At 37.0% G+C, this 23,807-nt stretch overlaps 1 protein-coding gene across 1 annotated transcript in view; it reads right to left on the minus strand.

Annotated features, from left to right (window-relative positions):
- ptprfb (protein tyrosine phosphatase receptor type Fb) overlaps nucleotides 1-23,358 on the minus strand; it is a 185,210-nt gene extending 161,852 nt beyond the window's left edge. The window contains exon 1 of the mRNA XM_042718042.1: nucleotides 23,038-23,358. The gene's annotated coding sequence lies outside the window, so the exon portion shown is untranslated. The remainder of the gene's footprint in view (nucleotides 1-23,037) is intronic.
- Between the last annotated feature and the right edge of the window lie 449 nt (nucleotides 23,359-23,807).

Consider the following 23,807-nt stretch of genomic DNA (forward strand, 5'->3'; position numbering starts at 1 on the left):
CACAGTTACTTGCAACTTTCGATTTTAACACGCGTTATTAAATATTGGAATACCTACGAATAATGAATGTTTAGAAGAATTTTTCATTGGCAGTTTATGTGTATATTAGTCTAAATATTTAAGTATCTGGTGCCGTGATGAACACCATAGCAAATCCACAAAATCTAAATGGCTATTTAAATCTATTTAAATACGTTTAAGAAAGTAGCAGCTGCTTTATTTATGGGGTTTTCAGGGTAACAGCTGCATTTTCTGCAGTTTAGCGCCATATGCTGTCAGAGAGTGAATGTGCTTTCATTCAGCGCATCTCTCACATGTTCCCCCATGTGCTTCTCATGCGTGCTTGTTTGCATCAGAGTGCACATGCAGTCTTTTAAGCAGCATACAGTGGTGTTGTGCATTTTGTCCAGTTGATGGGAAAATTATTTTTAAAATGCATTCCAAATTCTGAATAATTTGTAATCTATAATTATTCACGGTATTTAGAAGTGCCCACGATAACAATATCCTTCATATTCATTACTGTGATATATATCGAATTACCGAATACCGGCACATGTCTAGTTGCACATGCTTTTGAGTCTTGAGAACTCACTGCGGTGCTCTCATTTTCTGTGCACCCACAGATCACGATGAGGAGAGTGAGATATCACCTTATTGCGATAATGATATCAATGACAATAATTTAGGGAATCCTGTTTTTTTTTTTTGAGAAAAGTATTATCTTTCCTATTTTTACCCAAAATAGGGTGTTGTGAGCAGTACACACGACTGTTTAATTCATACTGGAAGCCGAAGGGGGCTCTTGCGTAGAAACTTCACATATGCATAGTAGAAGTAATGCTCCAGGAAATCACTAATATGGACAGAGTTATCCAGTGATCGCTGTAGCTGATAGAGAAATCTTGACTGAGGAAACCTGAAGACAATAAACATGCGATTGCACAAAATATATGGTCTGTGTTCTTCAAGCAATCTTGGGTATTTTTATAAGGATAAAGTATATTTATAATGCAATCGTGATCGACATAGCCGTTATCACTGTATATAATACTATGAAATAGTATGATTTCTGCCTTATTCTGTGATACGAAACCACATCTGATCTCGAAAATAAGTTATTCAAACACTCGACTATGTTATGAAGTGAATATGGAGAAAAAGCACATCAATGAATAATATCTTTGCTGGACAACAGGTTTGTAAACAACTCATACCCACGTAAAACTGTATTGCACACGTGCTACTGTAGTACATTTACTCAAAGCTCAGACCTATTTTTGTCGCACTGTACAGCGTTATCCAAACCTGTTTTAGATTGTAGAAGGAGCTGCTCAATTTCATGGCCACCTTCCTTCACATCGCTCCACACAGTCACACACAGAAATATGTCAACAACTAAACTTTATCATTATTATTGCGGGAAGACTCATTCTTATCATGGGGAGAATTTTTACCAGTATATCGCAAACGATAAGATATCGCCCATCCCTAGTGGGAAATTCTTTAAATATGTAAACGTACTTACAGACTGTGAGTCAGAAGCGCCAGACTGTCCTTGCAAAGTTGGAACTGCCCCAATTTATAGAAACAGCCTTTGTGCACAGAAGCATTGTAGGCTACTGGTAGGGCTGTGCAAAAAAATCGAATGCAATTAAATACGTCCCTGTGATTAGTAGTAAATCTCCAGCACATGCTTTCAGATGAAGCACATTTACTACACAGAGCCATAGTTCACTGACAAGCTATGCAAAATCGCATTCAAAATCGCAGGCGATTCATTGTCGATTTTGAACACGATTTTGTGTAGCTTGTCAGTGAACTACGGCTCTGTGTAGTAAATGCCACTCCATCTGCGCGTGCTGGAGATTTACTAATAATCACAGGAGCGGCTTTACTGACGAGATGCGCATGAAAATCGAATTTGATTTTTTGCACAGTCCAAGCTATTCGTTCAGGGAACAGTCCTCGTCCTCCATAAAATGTGCTGCACACATCAGAATATTTGGGTTGAACTATTCTGGAACAGTGTTGTAAATACAACTTAACCACTGATTTCTAGTCATGTCCTCTTTTGGAAGGCCAAAAAAAGTAGTTTCGCTTTCACAACAACCACACAGCGTGTACACAACATGGCGGCAGCAACAGAAAGAATAAAAGTTCTTTTTTTTTTGTGTGAACATTTGGGCGGCGTTATGTAAATCTTCCCACATCGTGACGTAGACGTGGAGGCATGTTAGAATGAGCCGTTTTAGAAGGGCGTGGTTGACTCTTAACTTTTATAAAGAATATCTCTTTGGATTTGAGACTTTAGTCTTTGCAACTTTACAGATCTTCTTTATGCACCAAGAGCTTGTAACACTCCAAAGAGAAAGAAAAATGTTTCATTCACATCATAAGACCCCTTTAAAAACAAAACGTGATGCAATGGAAGCCACCTTAAATAATCAGTGAATGAATATAACATTCATTAATTCAGTGATATTCCGTGCAGCATATTTTAACAGGATTTTTTAAACTTAATGAACCAATATATAGCCTAACTGTGAAAACCACAAGAACAGCCACATTCTATAAGAATAAAAAAAGAATGTCAGTAAGTGGATAAGCTATTCAAAATTAATAATGATAAATGATGAATGACACCTGTTCAGAGTGATAGTACAGTGAGAGCAACTGTCAGAAACACTATGAAAAACACCACGTGATAGAATAAGATAGAAAGGAAAAAACAAAACGAAAAAAAAAAAAACACTGATGCTTTAAACTTCATACTGTAAAAGCACAGAATACCAAAAGCCCAGACCAAAAACTAGCTCTTTTCAGCACACGGACACTCCTTTCATGATATGAGTAACAAAAGCTTGACATTCCCCTCAAAGCAGGTCTCATCTTTCCATTGAAATTAAAAGAACCGATTTTATTCAACAGCCAATTCTGATTACATTCAGCATGACATTCAGTTTTTAACCAAAAACTGCACCGTACATTTTTGTTGTAGAGGTAAGGTTGTGACATTTCCTCACGCTTCTTTTCCACCTACAGTGTTAAGGCTAGTTGAAGTTTGGTTGTGAGTGTTCATCAATTTTTTTTTAGAAATTTTTTTTTGAAAATTGGATGAAATGGCAAGGATTCCTGCTCTGTGATGGCGGCTGGGCCGAACAAAAATGGCAACTGCCTTGAGATCACGGCAGCTGGGAAAATAAATTATGTCATTAGAACCACTTGGGGCCATTATTAAAATATATGTTTAGAAAAGAAAAAAAAAGACTTCTAGAGACTGATTTTCAATATGACGCTGCGAAGTTCACTATAAATGGTTCCATTCCAGAGTTGTTGTTCATAAAAACTGTGGGATGCACAAATATTAAATTTTTGGCTGATATGACAGGCCATTAATGATTTTTGTATTTGCATCTTGAAATTAAACTAAATTAAATGGTGGGTAGATCATAACAGAAACAAATAATCTTTGGATGGTTTGGCTCAATTGGACAAACAAGTTTATATGTTTAGTAATTTCTGCCACAGATTTTTGTCTACATTAATCAGCCCTACTTAAAAACAACTTTGTTTGTGAACATTGCAAAATCCACTAGGCCCAAAAATCTGAGGGGGGCACATCATGGCCATTTTCATCTGAATGTGGCTGACATCTCTAAAGTCAAGTAGATTTTATTACCCCATGTACTCACATACTGTGCACTTCTGGACAGGAAGGTTGAATTGTGTAAAGGGTAACTTGGGTGAATATCCCACAGCTTGATTCAAACCAAGAATGATTTCAGCACACAAATCAAAGGGCAAGCCACATCCTGCTGTGTTGAAAGTTGGCGAGACTATCGAGCCACAATGTAACCTTTGAGTCAATACAGTGCAATAAACACTTATTACACAACATATTTACTAATCACACTTCACTGGAGGGTTAAACAATCTAGAACAATGTTTTTATTATCACTTTAGTATTCTAACTCACTCTCACTCTCTTATTTTACTTTTAAATCACATTCAGTCCCTACGTGCTTTTAACGTGCCATTCAGTCGACAGGAGCAAGAGAGAGAGGCAATCTAATCAGCATTCAAAGATGCCATGCCGAGTCCCTCCAACTCAAGCTGCTAAGTCACCAGATAAAGATCTGCCTGACATGCTGCCTTTTAAATAATCCACTTGCAAGTACGCCATTTAAAAATATTAACACCCCACTTCGAGAAATGCAAAGCTCTGTCATGGACTGTACTTTACATACATATTTTTTTGTATAATAATGTGTGAATATCACTAATTACCTAAATGACATACGAGTCCTGAAGTCTACACCACCAACAGCAATGTAATAATGAGGCTTTCACTCAGAGTTGCAGCTGGATTGCAGTAGTGGAGAGTTCAGACACTGATGGCAGGTGATGTTGAAAAAGCATCCTCTGTCAGTTGGCATTTGAGATGCTCCATGAATTCAGTCAGAAGAACTTAATGTTACCATGTTCCCTTTCCAAATTCCTCTGTGTACGGCTGGCTGTGCATTCAAACTTACTGGTGTAAACACAATAAAAGAAAGCAGTTTGAAAATATACTGTACCTCCTGATAACTATGACAATATTAAGTTTATTCAGGTATATTAAAGCTGAAGTGATCAGTTCTGTACCACGAGCAGTACAAACTGCAAAAAAATATTTTCAAATGGCTTTCTAAAACATATTTACCAGCCCGTGTTATCAGAGTTTGAAAACTCATAAAATATTTCACTTCAAAAGAACTTCAAAGCCCTTAGATGAACATTTAGATGAATATCAATGAAGAAAATGTCATTGCTAAACATCTTTGTCACTGTGGGCAATTGGTGTAGAAACTTGAAGACAAAAATTATGAAGAAAGACTGAATTAATATTTTCTTGTAAGACATACTCTAAAAGTTTTTTTTTTTTTTTTTAACAACTTTGAAAAAAAAAAAGTGTACAATTTTTACAGTGTACAAAAAAAAATGTCGTACCGAAATGCAAAAAAAAAAAAAAAAAATTTGAGCAATTTATTAGTGAATTATAATTTATTTCTAATTGATTAAATTACTATATCTTTTGGTATTTAATTTTTCAATATTATTATTATTTTTTTTTTTTAAATAAGTCTTCGTGGGGGTTTGCTTGTTGGATGGGAATGATTTAACCCACATGACCAATCACATACCACATGGTTTAATACCAGGTGTAAAAAAACCAAATGTTCGTGTCATTATGTGAATAGCCTGTGTGGATCTTGTGTTACTTGTAAGTGTAAATGAAGCTTTAGTGGTTTCAGTCTAAAATACAGAGAGCAAACCCAGAGACTCACTGCCTGCTGTCTTTCCTTTGAAGCTATTGTGGCAACATTCCTCTCATTCATTAAGAACAGCTGTGAGGTTTCATAGGCTGTTTAAATTCATTTGAATTAAAATGGAGATTATTTATAGCCTCGGATAGATACCGTGTGACTGTTTTCAGATGCCCATTTATTATCTGAAGCTCACTATGTTGAGAACAATAACGTACTGATTTGATAGACACAATTAATATAAAACTGCATTTTCAAATAAATACAATTCAGAATTTTCTTTGTAGCCCAGTGATCATTCTTCCGTGTAATGCGTGTACAGTTTCTGCTTTAAATGTTTCAACAAACAGTTTCATGAGGATACTCCAGTGGATACTCCACTCTGAAGTGACCTGACATTTTCCATGTAGTGCAGCGAACAAACTTCTCTGCTCTCATCTGCACTTTCTGAAGGGAGAACCTTTCAGGAAACTGGTCATCATTTTTACATAATTGCCTGATTAATTAGGGACTGTGATTATTTCAACTGAACTTCAAATCACACATTATCATATGAATAGAACCAAAAAGGGAAATGCAAATACTATTTCATAATAATTATATTACTGTAAAACAACATTCAGTGTGGCTGGGTTCCAAAAAACAACAGTGAATGATGGAAAGTCAACCAAAAATGTAAATGTAAATCAGTACCTGAAATATTAGATCTCGAGGGCCAGATTTGAGAAACTCTGCTTTAAAGTAAATTATACTATTTAAGTTCAAGATCAAAAAATAAGAGTTTATGGTGGTACTGCAGGTGGTCTGCCAACTCTTTTACAAAAAAAATATAATATCAGGGTTAACCGTATTAAATTGTCTGTGCTGTCACCAACACACCAAACCGAGGTGCTTTCATGTTACTGTAACTCTTCAACTGTTTGCGCCATAGAAACTGCACAGCAGCTTTCGGGAAGCGCAAAAGAAAGAATTTGAACAGAAAATTTGAACGCAACAGGTTAAAGAGACTGAAGTGCAAAAAATCACTTCAAAAACACAAGGAAGAACGAGTATACAGCAGAAAATGCAACTGTGATGATTGTTAGATTGTTAGATTTGTGTGTTGTCTGATTTTTTTCTAAATAAAAACCAGTACTGAAAGCTTCTGAAAAAAGTCACACCATGCACTTATTGTACTTGTGCTTATAGCATATTGTCTTAGAATTTTAGCCAAAAAAAGTTTTAGGTACTTCAACAAAAAAAAACGAATACTCAGAGGGTAGGGTAGGGTGGGGTGGGGTGGGGTGTGTGTGGGGGGCGGGGCAATGGCCGTAATGGCGATAGTAAAAATATCTGAAGACTGTAAAGAAAATGAATGTTAAAAATAAAAAAATGACATGAAAACCTGTCTATGAAAACATGAACACATGATTAGAACACTATTAGATTATGATTATGATGCAGCAATGTTATTAAAAAGAAGCATCTGTAGCTGCCTGTGGTGAAGCTGAAGCGTGACTTTATGCCAATAAACTGAAGCCCGTTCTATGACACATCCTATGATATTAAGTTCCCTATGGGGAAGTCATGGCCTAATGGTTAGAGAGTTTGACTCCTAACCCTAGGGTTGTGGGTTCGAGTCTCAGGCTGGCAATACCACGACTGAGGTGCCCTTGAGCAAGGCACTGAACCCCCAACTGCTTCCCGGGCGCCGCAGCATAAATGGCTGCCCACTGCTCCGGCTGTGTGTTCACGGTGTGTGTGTGTGTGTGTGTGTGTGTGTGTGTGTGTGTGTGTGTGTGTGTGTGTGTGTGTGTGTGTTCACTGCTGTGTGTGCACACTTTGGATGGGTTAAATGCAGAGCACAAGTTCTGAGTATGGGTCACCATACTTAGCTGTATGACATGTAACTTTTAATCATAGGATACATAACATAGATGTACCATTACAACTTGTATCTGCACAAAAGGATGCAAATGCCAGTGAACTGTAAGTTACTCGCTATAGTGAGAGAGTGAGAGAGCTCCCTCCGGGATCGCTTTTATGATAGCGTGCTGAAACATAGACAAGGAAAGCAGACAGAATTTACTATAGATTTCACATTCTATAAAGTTCTATTTATAATGCAATGTATATAAAGTAACTTTAAGCAGGGCCCCAGACTAATATTTGTGAGCAGTGCCACCAGCGCCACTAAGTTCTACAGATGGTGGCGCCAGGAGCAGGTTTGGTAGTGCTGGGGGTGGTGTGTGGGAGTATTAAAATATATATAATTTAATCACTAAATTACTATTGTTTCGCATAAATAAGTACAGCTACTAATAATATTACGTGCTCATTTCTTGTTTATTTTTCTTTTGTTTATTCTTTATACAGATTTGACAGTAAAGCACTAAGCTTGAGTTAAGATGCATACAAAATGTACTTTTATTAACAACAGTAACAGATGCAAAATCTAATTTTTATATAGAAAATTTATATATTTCACTCTTATTAAATGTACCATTATTTTTCTAGTCTATGGAACTAACTTCAGTGATTATGTTTTTCAAGGCACTTTTCTTACGTCATACACAAAAAAAGATTTCTTGATGGTTTGAAATTTTATAATAGTGATTTTATCATTTCAAAATATAGATAAAAAGTAGAAATGAATGAGTAATAATCCAATAAATGTTAATCTTCTGCCGTCTACTGGTTATAATTGTGTTTTGATGTATTTTTTAAATTTTACACAAGTGTTTGATGACCACAGAGTATACTCGGTCATCCCATTAAAATTTACATTCAAATTTTATAATTTTAGAGCTTTAAAGGGGTCATATGATGTGATTTTAAGTTTTACTTTCTCTTTGGAGTGTTACAAGCTGTTCGTGAATAGATAAGATCCCTAAAGTTGCAAAGACTAAAGTCTTAAACCCAAAGAGATATTCTTAATAAAAGTCTGTATGCTGTATGCAGTCTGTAAGTACGTTTACATATTAAAAGGATTTGCTACTGATGATTCAAACGTGAGTTCTGAGCAGTGTAAAGTAGCGCTTGTTATTTGTCATTTCTCCGATTACAAGTGCAGACATGGTTCTATGTTTATGTGGAGCGATGCAACGCAACGCGTAAAAAGTCAGTAGGCTATAAGTCATTATAATCCATAATTATGTCCCCACGGGATGCAACAAATGCCTCGTTTGAAATGGGTTTTATTGGTTTTGTCTTGTCGCGCCGGTGTTCTGGCCGGGACACGCATCACAGTATGGCAAGGGGCGTAACATTTCCGTCACACGCTTGAGGTATTCAGCCAATCACAACGCAATGTATAGTTGGCCAATCAGAGCACTCTTCGCTTTTCAGACCAATGAGCTTTGCCAAAATCGATGCTTTGAGGCATTCGGCCAATCACAATGCACTTGATAGCTGGCCAATCACAGAACACCTCACTTTTCAGAGCGATGAGCCTTGTAAAAATCAACGTGTTTCAGAAGGCGGGGCATAGAGGAGAAACAATAATGTACAGTATGAGGAAAATAATGTGTTTTTTTTAACCTTAAACTGCATAAACACATTTCATTACACCAAATACACAAAATAATGTTCTTTTCAGCAGCATCATATGACCCCTTTAATACCCTGCCTCCATTACATATGTTTGTCACATCATTATAAATGTATGATCACCACATTTGAGTTATCATTGCTAAAAATGTGTTTATGTATATATATATATATATATTTATATTATTATATATTTTTTAAATTTATTTATTATATATATATATATATATATTCTGTTTACGTGTATACTGTATTCTGTATACAGCAGTAGTCAAAAGTTCAGACACATGAAGAAATATAAGAAAAGTGCTCGATCGCTATTGCACATCCTTACAAAATATGCATACATATATACAAATATTTAAGTATTTTGATAGCGCAGAGAGACGACTCAGTTATGTCATTCACAGAAGCCCTTTTGTTGTGCTCACAAAAGATCTGTTATCAGAAAAGTTATCATTAAAATAATTTCCCATATGAAGACAATGAATGGGATATTTACATGCAGAACCCAACTGTTGCACTCTATTTTCAGAACTCACCCCAAACTCACATGTCAGGCTGCTCAAACAAACAGAGCGTTACTGAAAGTACCACAGCATTTAAACTTGTCTCAGAAACCAAGTTAAGAGCTGTTTACTTGTAGCTGTCTCTGCACATTACACTGGGAGAGCAGAAAATAATCTCCGGCATCCACCATTGCAACTGAAAGGCCACATGTATCCTCTTCGGTTCATTACTGTACAGTTTCTCAGGATAAAGACAAGAATAGCTTGAAACAGTAGTAGAACTTTTCCAGTGTGACTAGAAAATGTTTAATAGTCTGCTATGAATACAGCCTATATGCAAGCAAAACACTGACCACCCTATTGATATTCCTTCTGTTCTCATTATAGGAGCCGATTTTCTTTTCCATAAGAATGATTATGAAGTGCAGTTTCCTATAGCAACGGAAAGATAAAGTGAGTAGAGAAGAAAGGAAAGATTTGGATTAGTGTATGCATGACAGCAGAGAATTTAATAGCAGAGATGGGGGTGGGGGGGTGACTAATAAAACTGAGACCTGCAATAAAAAGGTCACGAATATGACAGAGATGCTGAGAAAAAAAGCAAATGGCAACTTCCTATAAAGTACATTTCCAACACAAACCATTATGCAGGTTTATGCATTTCTATGATAAAACAGTGCAAAACAATTGTTCATTTGTGATTTTAGATGCAGTCTTGAGGACTGGAAGGGGAAAAAGTACATACAACAATGCAAGAGATTGGAGCTAACGACTAACAATATCTCGGGTAATAAATCAGAGTTTCTTTGTGGCCTAAAGCATTTTCAAACCTATTTGCAAGAGATAATGCCACCAATTCCTTTCAGCCTGAGAGACCCACAAGCACGGCTCATTTATCACAAGCCTTTTAGGAGAGCGGCCGAATGGCCCTCATCTCTACCTACTAACTAGGTTTATCATTCCCTCTGTTAGCACTTATCATTTAATAATTTAGATTTCCAAACATAGGGCCTGCACTATTTATAAATTTATCAAAAGTGATAGTATAACACATTCATTTGCAATAAAATAATTTGTAACTCATGTAAATCATGTTCTTTATATTCATGAAATGAAGAGAGGAAACCAGCTATAAAAGCCATCAAGAAAGCACAGTTGAGGGAGAGAGAAAGGAGAAAGGAGAAAGTTTGAGCCATCTCCCTCTCCCCACATGTACCGTCTCTGCAGCCCCAGACAAGTGTTGTCGTTTTTGGTATTTGTTAGTTGATGCTTAATGCTAAATCTGTGCTAGAGTTTCAGGTAGTGTACTGTTGCTTTGCTCCCACCTAGATTGTTAATCTCAACTCAGTATTGCTGATGCTTTATAGTCCTTCATTCAATATTGGTTAAATTGTCTACTTTATAATTTGTATGGAGGAGGGAGCCATTTTTCTTTTGTTAACTCTTTTTCTCCTGTTTTGGGGTATGTTAGGTAGTTAAGGAAGTATTATTGTCTTTTTGTTATTTATTTTCCCTGCGTTAGGTAAGTTAGATTTATAATGGAGTAAGATACTGTTTTGTTTGTTATTTTGGCTATGCCCCCTCCTGAAGCATTTTTGCATTGTTTCTGTTTTTTTTTTTTATTAATAAGCATTGTGCTTTGGTACTTTTAATATGAAACAAAGTCTCAGATTTTAAATTCTGTACATTGTATTGCAGTTTTCAAACAATAAATCTCATTTTGGCGCTGTTTAATGTGGAGTGACAGATTGCTGTAGCACCTCAGTTCATGTTTAGAACATGAGTTAATGATTTCTTTAGCATTTATGTTAGATTTAGTGTCATAATAAACATGACTAAACATCCAGAGGCAAGTTTAAAAAAAAAAAAAAAAAAGAGTCCAACTTTACAATCTGTATTCTGTCTCACGTAATCGCTCAATCAGTGTTTCAGCCGCACAAAGACATCATTATAAACTTGTAAACAATGTAATGTAACATCACATTTACCTCAGAAAAACATAATCGGTGACCATAAACTCAGAAAATTGAACTGTAGAGCGGGGCATTTTGCTAAATATATGCACCATATAACATATTCATTATAAATTTTACCATTCTTTAGTGTTTCATTTATGTTTGAATAAATCCATCAAGTTTTTATGACAGCCACCATTATGTTTATATTAAAAAAATAATAATAATTGAAGTAGAAATATTATTATGTAATTGTAACATTTAACTAAAACCCAAATTAGAATATGGTGACATGCCAATCAGCTAATCAACTCAAAACACCTGCAAAGGTTTCCTGAGCCTTCAAAATGGTCTGTCAGTTTGGTTCACTAGGCTACACAATCATGGGGATGACTGCTGATCTGACAGTTGTCCAAAAGACAATCATTGACACCCTTCACAAGGAGGGTAAGCCACAAACATTCATTGCCAAAGAAGCTGGCTGTTCACAGAGTGCTGTATCCAAGGATGTTAACAGAAATTTTAGTGGAAGGAAAAAGTGTGGAAGAAAAAGATGCGCAACCAACTGAGAGAACCGTAGCCTTATGAGGACTGTCAGGCAAAATCGATTCAAGAATTTGAGTGAACTTCAGACGTGTCAAGGAATTTTGCTACAGTTGTCGTATTCCTCTTGTAAAGCCACTCCTGAATCACAGACAACGTCAGAGGCATCTTACCTGGGCAAAGAAGAAGAACTGAACTATTGCCCAGTGGTCCAAAGTCCTCTTTTCAGATGAGAGCAAGTTTTGTATTTCATTTGGAAACCAAGGTCCCAGAGTCTGGAGGAAGGGTGGAGAAGCTCATAGCCCAAGTTGCTTGAAGTCCCAGTGTTTCCAGTCTGTGATGATTTGGGGTGCAATGTCATCTGTTGGTGTCAAATGTTTACCAAAAATTTTTGGAGCACTTCATGCTTCCTTCTGCTGACCAGCTTTTTTGAAGATGCTGATTTCATTTTCCAGCAGGATTTGGCACCTGCCCATGAATGTGAGCCAAAATCATGACAATCAAAAGAACCAAAGAGTTAAACTACTTCAGTCTGTGTGCACTGAATTTATTTAATACAGGAGTTTCACAATTTGAGTTGAATTACTGAAATAAATGAACTTTTCCACGACATTCTAATTTATTGAGATGCACCTGTATTTTACAGCATTAGTTGAGATATTTTTCCTTCAGAAAATTTGACATGTACTGTACCTGATATATATCCAAAATAATCGATATTGAATCAAAACTAATCGCAAGCTTGTGAATGAGAATTGAATCGAATTGTGAAATTTGTGTCAAAACCCAGCCCTAGACGTCACTATAAACACTGACATACTAAAAGCAGCATGAGGACTCAGAATTTTTCCTGTTGTGCTCCACAGCCTACAAGTATGAAACGACATGAGGGTGAGCATATAACACTGACATCACTTATAAGTTAACTATCGTTTTAACAATAATTTTTGGCCTCTCTCATGTAACTAATAATGGTGTGCTGTCAGGTTCATGCTGAACAGTCATTAATAGAAGTGCTAATGATTTCTGACACCTTTTCAGTTATCATTTTAACCTAATAATCAACTTATCGCAGTCTTTCAAACTGGTAGAAAGTATCCGTCACATTCAACTTCTTGTGCTTTACTCTGATTTGGACCATGGCTTGAGCACATTAGGTGGTCAGCTGTGACTAATACTCCACATGCTGAGGTGACAATTTCTGTCACAGTGTCTGCATTTATTTGTTGTTTCCTGGTAGGTGGTGGCACTGCACTCCATACAGCCTCTCCCTTTTGTCCTCTGCTGGGCTGATTCTCTTTACCTTTCTTATATGTTGTCTGAGAACAAATCTACTCCTCGTCAATGCATCTGTAGACTTCCAATAGTTCCTCATGGATGCGAAATAGCCATAAAAGAGATCTTCAGATCCATGTATTATGCATAATATCAGAAATATATTATATTTTGGACATAATGTTACAAGGAACTCTCACATATTCTGTAGGGAAAACATACTGGCATTCAGACATCCCAGAAACAAGATTCTGACATCATCTTTATGAGTTTCTTATTGCTTTACCTTGGTTAATTTTATGAGAGTCATTTGCTTCCTGTTAACGTCTGGATTAAATCCAATCATGGCTTTCTGAGAAACAGTCCAGTCCTTCAGTATGACTGAGAGACATCCGGCGTAGAGTTTCCAGACATACAGTTTGACCACAACATCACTTGCGGTTTATGAAATGATTATGACTGTAGCTCAAAAATATTAAATCAGTAGAATCCAGAAAGTCTCAAAGTTTGGCTGTCTGCAAGTGCATTACAGTAATTACAGAGAAAAAGATCACAAAAAAAAAAAATGATAATCATGTCTTCCATTACATGCTTCCACTAAAGTTGCACTTTCTTTATCTGCTCAAAACTAGTTATAGTAACAAACATACTATTCACAGCTCAACAAAAAATATTTTGTATGCTCACCCAATTGGTCCAGTAATTCTCTAACTTTGAGGCACAAATAATATTGTTCATTTAAATTATTATTCGAATAAAAATTAGGGTTGGTAAGCGATTAAAATTTTTAATTTAATTAATTACATGATGTGGCGATTAATTAAATTAATTATTTGCAAAATAATCGCACATCAAATCTGGCTGAAAAATTACTCCCAAAAGATAATTTAAAGTCATTGTTGTGTTGTGTCAAGCACACATTACAAAAAGTAGCTTCAGCAAGAAATATTTTGTTTGATCAAATTTATTACATATATTCTTTTGGACCATGAGGGTGAGTAAATGATGACACAACTGTCATTTTTGGGTGGGTGAACTATACCTTAAATAATTTATTTTATTAATTTTATTATTATTACTATGGAAATATTAAATTATTTCTTTAATGTAATGATACTCTAAATAATAAACTAAAACTGCCAGTAGGTGGTGGTATATGTCTTAATGATTAAGTCAGAGTAATTTATTCATTCATTTGATTCGTTCAAGGATTCGTTGATTCCTTCAGGAGAAAAGTAAATGGTTCTATATGAATGGTCCATTGAATCATTAGGCTTATTTGACTTGAAGAGGATCATCACCATCCGTCCATTTGGTGTGTGACATCAAGGCTACAGCAAGAGCTATAGTAAGCAGACAGCTCCTTATGCTTTTGAATCGCTCTTGCGGTACTTTGATCTCATACACCAATCGATCTGTGTAGCGCTGCTTCAAATCCAACGTGCCTATGGCCAATGGTTCAACATGCCAAATGGTTCACCCAATTCGTTCAATGCCATAAGAAATGAAATACCGCTGTGTGTTGCTCGGAGACGAACAGTTCTGCTTTGTCTTTATATTTTCTTTGGCAAAAATGAGCAAAACAGACAACATTTTGTCTAAAATAACACAATATTAACTTCTTACTTACTGAACTGTTGTATAAGACCAGTATTACATTTGCACTCATGTTATATTGCACTTAGCCTATTGTGTGATATTGCTTAAAGGGGTCATATGATGCGAATTCAAGTTTTCCTTTCTCTTTGGAGTGTTACAAGCTCTTGGTGCATAAAGAAGATCTGTAAAGTTGCAAAGACTAAAGTCTCAAATCCAAAGAGATATTCTTTATAAAAGTTAAGAGTCAATCACACCCACCTCTAAAACAGCTCGTTCTAACACGCCCCCATATCTACGTCACAATGTGGAACATTTTGCATAACGCCGCCCAAACGTTCACATAAAGAAAGAAGGCGTAAATTTTATTCTCGCTGTTGCCGACGCGCCCATGTTGTGGAGAAGCTGTGTGTTTCATTGTGAAAGCAAAACTACTTTGTTTGGCCTTCCAAAAAAAGGATGATATCCGCCTGGTCATGCCTAGAGCTTATCTGTGCTGGTCGCTGAGGAAATGCATCAACTTAGCGCTGTGGATCACCGGATCGGCTTTCACTGTGGACGAAGTGGAGTCCAGCCGCCACTGCTCACTCGAGCCGGCCTCCACTCACTCAAGCCCGCTGTGTGTGATGCTGTGTTTCGTTGTGAAAGTGAAACTACTTTGTTTGGCCTTCCAAAAGAGGACACAACTAGAAATCAGTGGTTAAGTTGTATTTACAACACTGTTCCAGAACAATTTGACCCAAATATTCAGATGTGTGCAACTCTTTTTATGGAGGACTGTTTCCTGATCCTGGGAGATTAGATTACAATGCCCTGGCTGTTCTGACTCACAGTCTGTAGGTACGTTTATATTTAAATAATTTGCCACTGATCATTCAAACGCAAGTTTTAAGGAGTGTAGAGTAGGCTTGTTGTTTCTCCGATCACAAATGCAGACATGGTTTTAAGTTTACGCAGCGCGTTATGCAACGAAACGCGTAAAAAGACAGTATAAGTCATTATAATCAGTAATTATGTCCCCACTGGATGTAACAAATGCCTCGTTTGTAATGTGTTTTAATGTTTTTGTCTGGTCGTGCTGGGAGACAGCATCACAGTATGGTGAGGGGCGTAACATTTCCGTCACATGCTTGAGGTATTCGGCCAATCACAAAACACCGGATGGCTGGCCAATCAGCGTACACCTTGCTTTTCAGAACAAAGAAAAATCTTGGTAAAAATCGACGCGTTATTGTTTCTCCTCTATGCCCCGCATCAGAAAGGCGGGGCATAGAGGAGAAACAATAATGCACATTATGTGGAAAATAATGTTAAACCACATAAACACATTTCATTACACCAAATACACAAAATAATGTTATTTTTAGCAACATGATGTAAATATGAGACAAAAACTCAAACAGGGACATTTTTGCCCCATTTCTCTAGGCTCCATCATGCAGTGAGTTGTTGCCCTGCCTCATATTTGTCATCAATCAACAGTATAAAATGTCAGCTGACCCACATAGGTCTGGGGCGGGGAAAGTGCGTTAAATGCGTTAATAATTTTAACGCATTATTTTTCACCGTAATTAATTAATCTTATTAACGCATTAAATTACCAGTCCTAATAAAAATTTAATAATACATTTAACAGTACCTACTGCTGCATTTTCAGGACTAACACAAGGTCATCTATATTTTGAGCCCTAAAAATTAGGCTAGTTATGTTTATATATATTTGAAAAGAACAAAAAAAAGAGTTTTTGATTACAAATATTACATACATGAAAAACCATCCATCATTTTGCCATGGTTGCTTCTCTGTTTAAATGGTCTTTTCTTGTCTTTGACCTGAGGACAGACACAGTTGGAAAGAGGGGGGAGCCCTTCTGTGATGGTTGGGCAGTCACCAGCACCCCCTCTATGCCAGGACTCCCTCGGTCTTCTCCATCTGGCACACCAGTGGGAAGAGAAAGCGCCAGAACTGCAACTTCCCGTTCTCCTGCACGCTGCTTCCTCTTGTCCTCATGATACAGTCTGGAGACTGCACTCAGTGGGACACACACACACAAAAAAAATCTAAACCATTTCCATCGAAAACTACAAACCCTGTCCATACCCTTTAAAAACAGCGTAAGACAGCACCTAGCTCCCTTTAACACTACTGAAGCAGTTGCTGTAAGCTTTGTGGAAGATTTCTTTCTATAATGGCTGACAGAAAACTGACTTGTTTTCTGCATTCAGCCAGAATGAATTGAGAATATTCCACAGTTCACTCCAGAGGTGACCATCCAGTGAGAGGAGAAAGTGCTAGTGGAGGTATTTTTACGGCACAAAAAACACACAAATGTTTATTAAAATAAAACAAACATAGATTTGTTTCAGAACAGCTGGTCAGTGCTGACCTTTTGATTTGAAGCTAGACTGCAATTATGCCCAATTACTTCACTAAACCATCCCTACATAGTGAATACCAATATTGATTAACCAAGCAAATGAGAATAAAGTCTTTACGCTAAAGACTTGCATTGAGAAACTGACCTGAGTCGTATCTAGATACTTAGGACAAAATAGATGATTTTCAAATCTTCATTGATTTTAGTTCACCCAATAATTCTGTCACTAATTACTTGCCCTCATATCCTTCCAAACCTGTAAGACCATTATTTATCTTTGGAACACAAATTAAGATATTTTTTATGAAATCCAAGAGCTTTCTGACCCTGCATAGACAGCAACACAACTGACATAGTAAGGTAGTAAGGACATAGTCAAAATAGTGTGTTTAGCCAATCAGCATACACTTAAGTCACGATTAATACCTATAGAACTGTTTTAGACCCTACTCTGAAGTATAGGAGCTAATCTAGTTCCCCCAAATGGAGTTCCTAGAACTAAATACATTTCTCAATCTTGTGGTGCGAACACGCCAAAAAGCAGTACTTTCGCCAATAGTTCTAGGAACTATGAAGAGGTTCCTCCGGTGAGAAAGCCCCTTAAAAGGTTGACCACTGGTCTTGAATAACCAAACCATCAAAAGGGTAAGTAACTCTTTTTAAAGAGGGAACTTCCATTCCTACAGCCCACATATGTTCTCTCCAATTCATATTTTCACAAGTAGGACGGCTCCTCCCACTTACACTGATCTGTCCTGTTTGACAGAATTGGCCTCTATATAATGTGTTCTACACAGACCATTACTAGTTTTGTGAACATCTTAACTCTGATGCCACAACAATGCTTAAAAACAAGCACTGCAATCCAAATCACTGTTTTGGCAGTCAACCCACCTACACCACAACAACTGCACGTCACAGTAATCTAAACAGAGCTGCACAAAAGCCTCCCTTATCAATATTCAAAGGAGCCCTTAGAATTTTTTTTTTAATTTGTAAACACACAAGGCCATTAATGCTGCATAAACGTTAAAGAATCCTCTCTATCAGTACTGCGACTCGCAACTCCCTCAACATTCATCTTCCTGAGTGACAGCACACAGGACCACATGCATGTCAATATGACAAACGGCTGCCTGAGTTTATTGGATTATTGAAAATCGTGGTGACAGAAAAGAGTAGCAAGAAGTGAATCAACAAAGACAGCGAGGGAAACCATGTACGTGTGTCTGCGTGTTTAGATTAGGATACGGAGGGGGAGGTCACCTTCACACGACTCTCTGGCAGTAATCGTACCTTGGACTCGTTCTCCTGCCTAATGGAGCCACCACAATGGTGACAGGGTAACTAACGCACTAATTTAATAAGTCACACGCAAATCCACAAACTTCACATGGCTTGTGGCGACATCAGTGCACTACAAGAACTAGGGGTTAGCGGTATCTTATATAATAGTAGGAGTAATATATAGAAATATTAAAGTGTTAGAAAATATGATACATTTATGATAATTTTTATGTTAAGGCAGATGTCCAATAAATCAACTAAATAAACTTCTGCACTATTTTGTCGAAATAAAAATTTAAACAAAACAAAAAGTTTTAAGCGCTACAAATAAATTTAAGCATCAGTTTATTATAATGTACAGTATTAAAAAAAAATTTATATTGGGGTTAGAGTTAAGGAATAGACAACCTGATTATCTTAGATTAGTATGAAATCCATTACATCTAAAGAGAGTCCCTGTAAACCATATATACAATATGGTTTAATTATGTGTTGAATTTCCAGCAAAAATAACTGCATTGTGATATGTTGTTTAAAAAAAAAACTCCAATAATCTTTATTAAAATTAAATATTTGAAAAAAAAAAAAAAAAGAAGAAGAAGAAGAAGAATAAAGGGGGTCTTCATCTCAACTGGTATTTAGATGAAGGCTTAGCATCAGTGCATAAACGGCTGCTTCACATTATGCAATAATTACAAACAGTGATGCATTGCAAATATAGCTGATCGAGCCAGGGGTAAGGATGCAAAGAGTCAATAAACGCACGTTTGCAAACCTGTGACCACAAATCAGTTGCATTGTTTATTAACATGCAAGTTGCAACATTTTTATGAACCTGGCAACCATAAACAATGGTACCATAAATAACATTGGTTGATATTTTATATACTGTCATACTGTCCAGCCATAGCATGAGCCATTAAAGAGGTCACGTTTTATTTTTGGTGTCAAACACCGAATATCACACACATATAGGCCTAAAAATTGTAAGCACCGATATTAACAAGAGTCAAAAGAATAGGAACTTTCACTCGTGAACAAGATGGAAACACTAAGCAAACTTGCTGAGTAAGGCCTCTTTCTTTGCTCATATACTCTCCAAAATAAATCAGAGCAGGGCCTATCCAATTACCTCTCAGCATAAAACATCAAAGATGTAACTTAAGCAAATAATGTAGAACTTAAAACATGGGAGGCTCTCCAAAATAGGCTTAGCTACCGTTCTTATAAAGGGTCTGGGCCATTTCTGGACCAAAGTCTGTTTCCACTTTTCGTTAAATGGAGATGCCCCATAAAACTGTGGTGTAAATAGTTTATAATGCCACCAGCAGGCCCACTAATGGAGAACCTGTTTTCAATCAGCAGCCAAATTACTACATAATTAGCTTCCAGACACTTAACTTCTTCACAGGCCTCTGAACACTGAAGAGGCTAAGAAATATGGAAACTTTGTCATTTCAAAATGACAGCAACTTGGGTAGAGAAAACACAATGAGTGACTTCCAACTGGCATTCGTAGGGTCAAATGAAAGTGGGCAACAGAACCCTTCCACAAAAGGCCAAGTTAATAGGCCATAAGTGAAGTGTACAAATGAAAGTCACTTTAAAAGGAATAGTTAACTAATGTTTGCAAGGATTCATGATCAAGTCCTTGTGATTCATTTTGAAATCTTGCAGCAATTGAATTTAATCGAAAAGCAAACGTCAGATATAATCTAGGCCTACTTTTTTATTTGTTGACTTTTACCACATGGAGCAACACCAGATGTCGAGACAGTATGGAATTTTAAATACATTTGAAATAAAGACAATATTCATTTATTATTATACACTAAAATTAATTTAGCACATATTTATAATGTTTCTATTTTGGACAGTATAAAAAGGTGTCTAAATAAGCCATTTTTATTTACTACGGAGTCCTGCTAGTGAAGCAAGAAAGAAACAGCTGTGTTCAAGGGCAGAGCAATTAAATGTAGTCTTTCTTTGAGGGGCTTTTGACCTTCTTGAAGTGAACAGAACTTCCCTAAAAACACTGAAACTTTACAACATTGAAAATATTTTGACCACACTGACTGTGCCACATGACTCCTTAAAAGTGTTGACTAGGCTGAATTGTTTAAATAAAAAAAAATGGTGTAGTCCCATGCCAGAGCCCAATGTGCCACTGAGAAGTCCAAAAGGCTCTCAGTTCCCAGATATGAGTCCTATAAATGCTGATCCCCGACACCACAACCGACGCATTACAGAAATAAAATCTCTCATTAGAGCCCAAGCCCTGAAATTACCCAAATTCAGCGCATATGGAAACCATAAGACAGCATCAGCAAGGGGGACGTTTGCACCAAGTGGCTTTTCAGCATGTGGCAACAGAAGGCCAAGAATTTGCAACGTGCCAATTAGTTCCCTCTGCCAGAATAAAAGAGGTAAGAGGGTGTAAGATACCAAATTATATATTGACAAACAAAACTGCTAAAAATACTCAAAGATCCATTAGAAACAATCTTGCTTACAGGGCATCTGCTATGGTTTCATGCTATTTACTGACACCTGCCATGACTCTTACATTATTAATGTAACACATGCTGACCTACAGTTAATGTATCCACAAAATCCTTTTCAGAGACATCTTTTTTGTATTAGATTTTACTTCAGCAGGTCACAGTGATTGACTGTATTGTTCAGTCATTGACCAATGCAACAAATACGATGACATAAATGTGCATGTTATCCAATCACACGTGTGCTACTGGGGGCGATATTGCCAGTTCATCTTAATGCCTGTCAAAATACAGACCACAAATGTTCTCCAGCCAGCCTTTAGCCTCAGGAGCCATTCTGTCTTTATGAACAAATCCAGAACTGACAGAATATTAAACTAATTACACAGACCAAATGAACAGTAGTACCAGAAGACTGCACAGGATCAAGAAAACGATGTTGTCTTTGGCCAAATTATTCCAGACTTCTGATGCAATTGCACGAAACTTGCTCTTGAGCTCTTCCAGATCATTTGATATTGCTGACATGCTTCATGAGCTCTCTGAAGTTCCTCATATATGCTTGTTTGTTTGTTTTTAATCAATAAAAACTCTAGACTGTTGAACGCCTTGCCCACAGTGTTCACGTATGGTCATATATTATAGGCTTCCTTCTTAAACTAACTCCTGACGTATAGAATTGCTGTGTGTAAGGACCTGGGAAGGGGCAACAAAACCAGCGTAACAAATAATGCATAATGTCTTTAGCATAACAAGAGTGGCATTGTTCTGCTGCATGAGCGATGTTAAAGAGACAGTTCACTCAAATTAAAAGTCTGTCATCATTTATTCACGTTTATGTTGTTTTAAACTTACATGTCTTTCTTTCCTCCACAACAGAAGCTGTTTGAATGTAAGAGACTGACGGCCTCAGACACCATTTATAACGCCTGGTAATAAGATGCTATGAAACTGAAAGGTACAAGACTGCCATTCTGCAGAAAATATCCTTTTGTGGTGCAAGGAAAAAAGTCGTAAAGATGCGAACAACATAAACGAGTAAATATAGGATTTGGATTTTTGGGTGAACTAGCGTTTTAACACGCACGAGCTTTACTTCTCATTTAATTCTCACTAACACATTTCTGTGAAGCCCCACCAAAATATCTCCAAAAACAGGTCAAATAAGACTTTCTAAAAGAGCAGTGTGGATATAAGTGTTAGTTTGGACTGTTTCGTAAAATATTACGATTTGGAAACGTACAAACTCATTATGCGATGAAGCGATGTTTGATTTTAATGCGATTAGGAATACTGAACTCAGCAGACATCGTCTTTAAAGGCACCCTACGGCTACGTTTTAGTGAAAACTGGAAGAAAAAAAAAAGGACCAATATGTTTGTATAATAATCTATGTGGGAGTGTGAGTTTTAAAATATACACGCTCATCCACAGACGGTGACATCTTGGGGGGGAAAAATGCACTAAAAATCTTATCCGTGTACGTGTTTGGAATTAATTTCTGCACGCTTTTTCATAATCACACAAGACTGAATCAGTTCAAATGTACGCACAAGTAAATAAAACATTGACACGATTGCACAGCACTAATATGTGGAATATTGTATATGAGATGAAGCATCTTTGCCAGCCTAGTGCCATAAGAATGTCCCGCGACACTTGTTCTGTATGTTTGTCTTTTACCCCAGAAAATATGCGCAGGGTATTATGGAATACATGTGGTCAATATTTCAACTTCTCAACTCATCATTAGTTAGTTCATTTGCATGACAGAACTACATTGCTCCCTGCACTTGCTCTTAGACCACGAGGCACCAAAGGAGAGTCACAGCAAGAAAATATAATCAGCCTTGCTTATAACTTGCTATTCTGGGAGAGGAACTCGCCTACAGTGGTCTTGTGTGTAAAGCACCCTAAACTAAAGATCTGTAAGTTTTTAAATCGCTCGGTTAGCTAACGTTAGTACACTAGCTTAGCCGACGTCAACTCAACCCGTTAGTTTCTCTAAGAAATACTAGAATTTCGCGATCGCTCCAAACCTCGTGGCTGAGAAGCTTGCTCGTTAATGCAAATAATAATCACCTTCAAATTACTGCTTTATGCAGAGCAAGTGTCATTAACAAGACCGAACGAAGAAGGAAACGCGTTGAACTCACCGTCTCTCCGTTCCGCCGCGTTTTGCATTTCTTTCCGTGCACGGCAGCCGCTCGTTTCACCCGGTTCAGTTGGCCACGTACAAATCCACTTTTAAAATCGACTGGAAAATTCTTTGATTCCACAGAGTAACGACTCTTCCTTTACTAATGTGCCACACGGCTGTTATAATCCCGTTATTAAGACTGGTTTCTATAACTACTGTAGCGTGGAAAAGCTTCTATTGTTGTGAATCCAGAGTTTGTGTCTCACGGACTTCTGCTCCAGAGCGCTCGGAGACTCTCTGCTGGTCTGCCTGCCTACAGTCCCCTCAATCACAGTCTCCCTCCCTGCCTGCCTGGCTGGCTGGCTCACTTACAGGTTGCCAGCGCGCATTTTCGGAAACATTCGTGACCATTCGGCCGTTCACGAATCGATTACATTAGCCCCGCTTAGATTAGTGTGGTTTCTTTATGAGGCACAGGGTATTTAGTGGGGTTTAACCTAAACCAATCCAGATATTCAATTAGATTTAACCTAAATAAAATGCATGTAATCAAAGATGGTATGTAATAATTTTAATGTAATTTATCAGTCCAGTCCTTATACACACACACACACAAAACACTCATATTATTGAAGTTGACATTGTCCATGGGAAATGATTTGTATATTGTATAATTTCAGTAAAATAATAATTAAATGATTTTAAATAATATAACTTTAAATTAAAGATGTAATGAATTCCCAGTATAACTGCAGGTGGCCAGAATAATTTTCCTTTCAAAAGAAT

Source organism: Cyprinus carpio, chromosome B2 (assembly GCF_018340385.1).
Source record: "Cyprinus carpio isolate SPL01 chromosome B2, ASM1834038v1, whole genome shotgun sequence".
NCBI lineage: Eukaryota > Metazoa > Chordata > Actinopteri > Cypriniformes > Cyprinidae > Cyprinus > Cyprinus carpio.